Source organism: Rutidosis leptorrhynchoides, chromosome 7 (genome assembly GCF_046630445.1).
Source record: "Rutidosis leptorrhynchoides isolate AG116_Rl617_1_P2 chromosome 7, CSIRO_AGI_Rlap_v1, whole genome shotgun sequence".
NCBI classification, from domain to species: Eukaryota; Viridiplantae; Streptophyta; class Magnoliopsida; order Asterales; family Asteraceae; genus Rutidosis; species Rutidosis leptorrhynchoides.
Genome location: NC_092339.1, coordinates 183376490 through 183384800, shown reverse-complemented (window position 1 = coordinate 183384800; position 8311 = coordinate 183376490).

Here is an 8311-nt window from a genome sequence, read left to right as displayed (position 1 = left end):
TAATCATACGGAAACGAAATCAAGCGAATCCAAAGCCTAAACTCAATAGTTTTTCGCAAGGAATCTGATTATAAGATAATAATTAACATTTGAAAAACTTCATTTTTCTGATCAAACAAATACAAATTCGTTTTTAAACCCTAGCGCATCAAACAATCAAAATAACGATTACAATTAACACGTACGCGTATAGACTTGAGCAATTGACAACATAACTATGAAACTCACATGAAAATCAGATTTTTAAGAATTAGGGTTCATGCAATTATACCTTTGATCGCTAAATTAAATACACCAACGCGTAGAGGAGATCGGGAATTACAACTTTCGTGTTCAAGGTTTAATCTAAAAATCAAAAATTGATGGTATGGTGGTGATGATATGGTCGACGATGGGAGGGAGCAGGAGGGAAGAAAACTGCATTTTATTTTTATTAAAGCTAATTAGGTTTAACACAAACCTTAAATACTAGCCCTAATTATCATAAATTGCACATAAGCCCTTCCACTAGCCAAAATTAACAAAATAAGGGGGGAGGGGGTGGGGTTTGGCTGAATGGGGCCCACTATGGGTTCCTGGGCTCTCGTTTTGTAATCCCGTGTATTCGTGGTCCATTTTAAGTGTCGTTTAGTCGTACCGAAGGCCCGGAAAGCTAATCCGATCGTTAAACGCAACCAATCGCTTAATTTATTAAAAACCCAATAAATTAAATATTTTAAAAAGTTAATAATTAATAAAATTAATTATTAAAATAAACCCGAACGTTTCATTGCTCAAAAATCTATTATCAAAATCGTATCGTTTTTATCGTATTTCATTATCCGAAATATTTATTTGAATTAGTATCAACCCATATCAATTATTGAAACCCTCCAAAGGTCAAGTACGCATTTAATACACGTAACCACATAAAAGTTAAATAATCGCCGTTAAATAAACTAACGGAAGGTTAACGAAAGTAACGAAAATATTAGGGTTGTTACATTACTCGAATTAGCAAACGGTAAATTAATTTCAGCAGATAAAATATGTCAGAATCGAGAAATTAAACTGGTTAGCGAAACGTTTAAGATTGATTTGATAGCAGTAGAGTTAGGGAGTTTTGATGTGATAATTGGCATGGATTGGTTGAAAAAGGAGAGAGCAGAAATCGTATGTTACAAAAATGCAATTCGCATTGTACGAGAAAAAGGAAAACCCTTAATGGTGTACGGAGAAAGGAGCAACGCGAAGCTAAATATTATTAGTAATTTGAAGGCGCAAAAACTAATAAGAAAAGGTTGCTATGCTGTTCTAGCACATGTCGAGAAAGTACAAACCGAAGAAAAGAACATCGATGATGTTCCCGTCACAAAAGAATTTCCCGATGTATTTCCGAAAGAACTACCGGGACTACCTCCACACTAATCCGTTGAATTTCAAATAGACCTGGTACCAGGAGCTGCACGAATAGCTCGTACTCCATACAGACTCGTACCCAACAAAATGAAGGAACTCCAGGGTCAATTACAAGAACTTTTAGAGCGTGGTTTCATTCGACCAAGCACATCACCATGGGAAGCTCCTGTTTTGTTTGTCAAAAAGAAAGATGGTACATTCAGGTTGTGTATCGACTACCAAGAGTTGAACAAAGTCACCATTAAGAACCGCTACCCACTACCGAGAATCGATGACTTATTTGATCAACTACAAGGCTCGTCGGTTTATTCGAAAATCGATTTATGTTCTGGGTATCAACAAATGCGGGTGAAGGAGGATCATATTCCGAAGACTACTTTCAGAACGCGTTACGGTCATTATGAGTTTATGGTTATGCCGTTTGGATTGACTAAGGCACCAACTGTGTTCATGGACCTCATAAACCGAGTGTGTGGACCATATATTGACAAGTTTGTCATTGTCTTCATCGTTGACATACTTATTTACTCAAAGAATGATCAAGAGCACGAAGAACATTTGAGAAAAGTGCTAGAATTGTTGAGAAAAGAAAAATTGTACACTAAGTTTTCAAAGTGTGCATTTTGGTTGAAAGAAGTTTAATTCCTCGGTCACCTAGTAAAAAAGGAAGGTATTCAGGTGGATCCGTCAAAGATTGAAATCATTGAAAACTGGGAAACCCCGAAAACTCCGAAACATATACGCAAATTTTTAGGACTGGCTGGTTACTATAGAAGGTTCATCTAAGATTTTTCCAAAATAGCAAAACCCTTGACTGCATTAACGCATAAAGGGAAGAAATTTGAATGGAAGGATGAGCAGGAGAAAGCGTTTCAATTGTTGAAGAAAAAGTTAACTACGGCACCTATATTGTCATTGCCTGAAGGGAATGATGATTTTGTGATATATTGTGACGCCTCAAAGCAAGGCCTCGGTTGTGTATTAATGCAATGAACGAAGGTAATTGCCTATGCATCCAGACAATTAAAGATTCACAAGCGAAATTATATGACTCACGATTTGGAATTGGGCGTTGTTGTTTTTGCTTTAAAAACTTGGAGGCACTACTTATATGGGGTCAAAAGTATTATATATACCTACCACAAAAGTCTCCAACATATATTTGATCAGAAACAACTGAATATGAGGCAGCGTAGGTGGATTGAATTGTTAAATGATTACGAATTTGAGATTCGTTACCACCCGGGGAAGGCGAATGTGGTAGCCGACGCTTTGAGTAGAAAGGACAGAGAACCTATACGGGTAAAAGCTATGAATATAATTATTCGTACTAACCTTACTACTCAAATAAAGGAGGCGCAACATAGAGTTTTAAAAGAAGGATATTTGAAGAATGAAATACCCAAAGGATCGGAGAAACATCTTAATATTCGGGAAGACGGAACCCGGTATAGGGATGAAAGAATTTGGGTACCAAAGTTTAGAGATGTGAGAGAAATGGTACTTAGGGAAACACATAAAACCAAATACTCAATACATCCCGGAGCGGGAAAGATGTACAAAGATCTCAAGAAACACTTTTGGTGGCTGCGTATGAAAGCCGATATTGCTAGATACGTAGGAGAATGTTTGACGTGTTCTAAAGTTAAGGCTGAACATCAGAAACCATCAGGTCTACTTCAACAACCTGAAATCCCATAACGGAAATGGGAAAACATTACCATGGATTTCATTACTAAATTGCGAAGGACTGCAAGTGGTTATGATACAATTTGGGTAATAGTCGATCGTCTCACCAAGTTAGCACACTTTCTACCAATGCGAGAAGATGATAAAATGGAAAAGTTAGCACGACTATACTTGAAAGAAGTCATCTCCAGACACAGAATACCAATCTCTATTATCTCTGATAGGGATGGTAGATTTATTTCAAGGTTTAGCAAACGTTACAACAAGCATTGAGAACTCGTCTAGATATGAGTACTGCCTATCATCCACAAACCGATGGGCAGAGTGAAAGGACGATACAGACTCTTGAAGACATGCTACGAGCATGTGTTATTGATTTTGGAAATAGTTGGGATCGACATCTACCGTTAGCAGAATTTTCCTACAACAACAGTTACCACTCGAGTATTGAGATGGCATCGTTTGAGGTACTTTATGGCAGAAAGTGCAGGTCTCTGAATTGTTGGAACTAGTGGGGGATAGACAAATTACGGGTCCGGAGATAATCCAAGAAACGACCGAGAAAATTATTCAAATTCAACAATGGTTGAAAACCTCCCAGAGTCGACAAAAGAGCTACGCAGACAGTAAAAGAAAAGATATAGAATTTGAAATTGGAGAGATGGTCATGCATAAGGTTTCACCTTGGAAATGCGTTGTTCGATTTGGTAAATTGGGGAAACTGAATCCATGGTACATTGGACCATTTAAAATTATAGATCGTGTCGGACCAGTAGCTTACCGACTTGAATTACCTCAACAACTCGCCGGCGTACATGATACTTTTCACGTATCAAATCTGAAGAAATGCTTAGCCAAAGAAGATCTCACTATTCCTTTAGACGAAATCCAAATCAATGAAAAACTTCAATTCATTGAAGAACCAGTCGAAATAATGGATCGTGAGGTTAAAAGACTTAAGCAAAATAAAATACCAATCGTTAGGGTTCGATAGAATGCTAGTAGAGGACCCGAGTTTACCTGGGAACGTGAAGATTAGATGAAGAAGAAATACCCACACTTATTTCCAGATGATACATCAACACCTCCAACTGCTTAAAATTTCGGGACGAAATTTATTTAACGGGTAGGTACTGTAGTGACCCGAATTTTTCCATGATTATATATTATATGAGATTAATATTTACATGAATAAATGTTTACAACATGTTAAGCAATCAAACTTGTTAAAACTTGATTAATTGAAACGGTTTTTGTGTTAACGTTTGACCACCCAGTTTGTCTGATGATTCACGAACGTTATAACTTGTATATGACATGATATTATATATATGAACATATATATATGTTTAACATGATGAAATGATAATTAAAGTATCTCATTATGTATATTAACAATGAACCTTATACATAAAACAAGACTACTAACTTAAGAAATTCAAAACAATATCTATACGTAACGATTATCGTTGTAATAACGTCTTAATATTTATATATCATATTAAGATATATTAGTACATCATGTTTTAATGATAATGTAACAATTTAACATCTCATTAGATATAATAATAATAATAATAATAATGGGATTAATTACATTTAACGAAATAGTTAACTTAAAGGTTTCAAAAACAACACTTACATGTAACGACTAACGATGACTTAACGACTTAGTTAAAATGTATATACATGTAGTGTATTAAGATGTATTAATATACTTTTGGAAGACTTCAAGACACATATCAAAGTACTTCTACTTAACAAAAATGCTTACAATTGCATTCTGATTCATTTTCATCAACAATTCTACTCGTATGCACCCGTATTCGTACTCGTACAATACACAGCTCCTAGATGTATATACTATTGGTATATACACTTCAATTATCAAATCTTAGTAGCCTTAATGAGTCATCAAACATGTGGGAACCATCATTTGGCAACTAGCATGAAATATCTCACAAAATTACAAAAAAAATATTATAAATCATTCATGAATTATTTACAAGAAAACAAACTTACACATCCTTTATATCTAATCCATGAGTCACGACCAAAAACACATAAAAACACTTTCAGTCTTCAATTTTCTTCATCTAATTGATCTCTCTAGTTCTATCTTCAAGTTCTAAGTGTTCTTCATAAATTCTATAAGTTCTAGTTTCATAAAATCAATAACACTTCCAAGTTTGCAAGTTTACTTCCAAGCTTTCTAATCCATTACAAGTAATCATCTAAGTTCAAGGAACCCTTGTTACTTATAGTAGGTTATCATTCTAATACAAGGTAATACTCATATTCAAACTTTGATTCAATTTCTATAACTATAACAATCTTAATTCGAGTAGAAATCTTACTTAAATTTGTTTTCGTGTCATGATTCTACTTCAAGAACTTTTAAGCCATCCAAGATCCTTTAAAGCTAGATTATTTCTTGTCAATTCAAGTAGGTTTACCTACTATACTTGAGGTTGTAATGATGTTCATAACATCATTCAATTATATATATATATATATATATATATATATAATTTAAACTTATAATCAGTAGAATATAGTTTAGTTAATTCTAAACTTGTTCGCAAACAAAGTTAATCTTTCTGAATTGACTTTTAAGATCAACTAAAAACATGTTCTATATTTATATGATATGCTAATTTAATGATTTAAAACCTGGAAACACGAAGAACATCGTAAAACCGGACATATGCCGTCGTAGTGAAACCGGGGCTGTTTTGGGTTAGATAATTTAAAACTATGATAAACTTTGATTTAAAAGTTGTCCTTCTTGGAAAATGATTTTTCTTATGAACATGAAACTATATCCAAAAATCATGGCTAAACTCAAAGTGGAAGTGTGTTTTTCAAAATGGTCATCAAGACGTCTTTTTTTCGACTGAAATGACTACCTCTACAAAAACGACTTGTAACCCGTATTTCCGACTATAAACCTATACTTTTTATGTTTAGTTTCATAAAATACAGTTCAATATGAAACCACAGCAAGTTGATTGACTCAAAACGGATTTAAAACGAAGAAGTTATGGGTAAAACAAAATTGGTTAAAAATGGTTAATTTAACTACGGGATGAATTGATAAAAAGCTATACTAACCATATCCTAACTAACTTATATTGTATTATACATGTTTTCTAACATATATTATGTAATCTTGATAGACCATAGACACGTATACTATGTTTTGACATATCATATCGACGTCATCTATATATATTATTTGGTACAACCATAGACACTCTATATGCGGTAATATTCGAGTTAGCTATACAGGGTTGAAGTTGATTCCAAAATAATATATATACTTTGAGTTGTGATCGAGTCTGAGACTTGTATACACTGGATCGTGGATTGATTCGAGATAATAGATATTGATTTATTTCTGTACTACTAACTGTGGACAACTAACTGTGGACTACGAACGTTGGACTGTTAACTTAACAAACTTAAATTGTTAAAACATAATAAAACATATTGTGAATATATTTTGATCATACTTTAATATATATGTATATGTATATATTTGTTATAGGTTCGTGAATCAATCCATGGCCAAGTCTTATTTTTCGACGAAGTGAAAATACGTGAAAGTGAGTTATAGTACCACTTTTAAAATTTAATATTTTTGGGATGAGAATACATGCAGGTTTTATAAATGTTTTACAAAATAGACACAAGTACTTAAAACTACATTCTATGGCTGGATTATTAAACCGAATATGCCCCTTTTAGTCTGGTAAACTAAGAATTAGGGAACAGACACCCTAATTGACGCGAATCGTAAAGATAGATCTATCAGGCCCAACGAGCCCCATCCAAAGTACCGGATGCTTTAGTACATTGAATTTATCATGTCCGAAGGTGTGATAACCCGTAAATTTCCGGCAAAATTTAAACAAAAATCTTTATATGATTTCATTTAACCTTGACTAATTCCGACGATTCACGAACAATTATTTGTAAAATAATTACGCATTAATTTGATATATTAATATTATTATTATTAATATCCTTTTTAAACAAGATATCAATAATTAATATCTTTATTATCAGTATTGTTAGTATGAATAAAAAAATATTGACAAATATTCTTGGAAAAGTAGTAAATCAATTTGTTTATTTTTTAAAAAAATATATATATAAAAAAATCCTTAAAATAAATGATTTTTTTAATAAAATAAATAAATAAATAAATAAATTACTTTTTAATTAAAAATTATAATGGAAAACTACTTTTATTATTTTATTTTGTGCATTATCCCATTACCTAACATTTAATACTTTTGAATTTTAAAATCCCATTAAAAATTAAAATATTTCTTTTTCTTTTAATTATTTTATTCTTTTTACCTAATTTTTTCAAGTATAAATACCCCTCATTTCTCATTCAAACTCACACCAAAATTTCTCTCTTTCTCTCTTTGAAGAATTACTACTAGTAAGTATTCTTTTCTTACTTTTTACTTTTTTACTTTTTGCTTTTTACTATTTACTCCGATTTATTATTTTTTTACTGAAACATGTAAATAATGTTATAAATTATATGCAATTAAAATTAAAATAAATAACATGTTATAATTAGTAATATATGTTACTAAAAATTATAAAAGTATTTTTATGAATTAATATATACGAGTTATAATTAAAATCGAATTAATGAATATATATGTATATACGCACCTAACGTGAAGGTTATAATTAAAGATAGCGTACAAAGACTACAAACATCACCGCTACTTGTGGCCTAGGGTGATCCTTGTTACCATTATGGGACGCTTGTGGATCTCGAATGCCAAGACTTAGATTCTGGTCAAGAGATCCTGGGCCGCTCGGTAACAATAGATCATTCGAGTGACTTGCATGTTAGCGACGAAGTTTGGGAGAGATTGTACAACATCTTTGTTAAGAATTATAACCCGAACATTCTTAAACTAGAAGCTTACTATAAGTGGAAGTTTTTCATAAATAGTAGGTTTCCAAAAATAGAAACTTTTGAGAAATAGGAACTTTTCTCGAAAACCGTCACTGTCAATATAGTTGCTATATTAATAAACATACTTTATGTCAAGTTAGACATTAACTAACCAAACGTTATACCTCAAGGTTGATATCCAGATCACTTACTTGCTTTACTTTCCTTCTTGCGTGGAATACTTCAACTGCTATTTAATGTGAGTTCATCTGCTCCCTTTTTATATATTTTTGG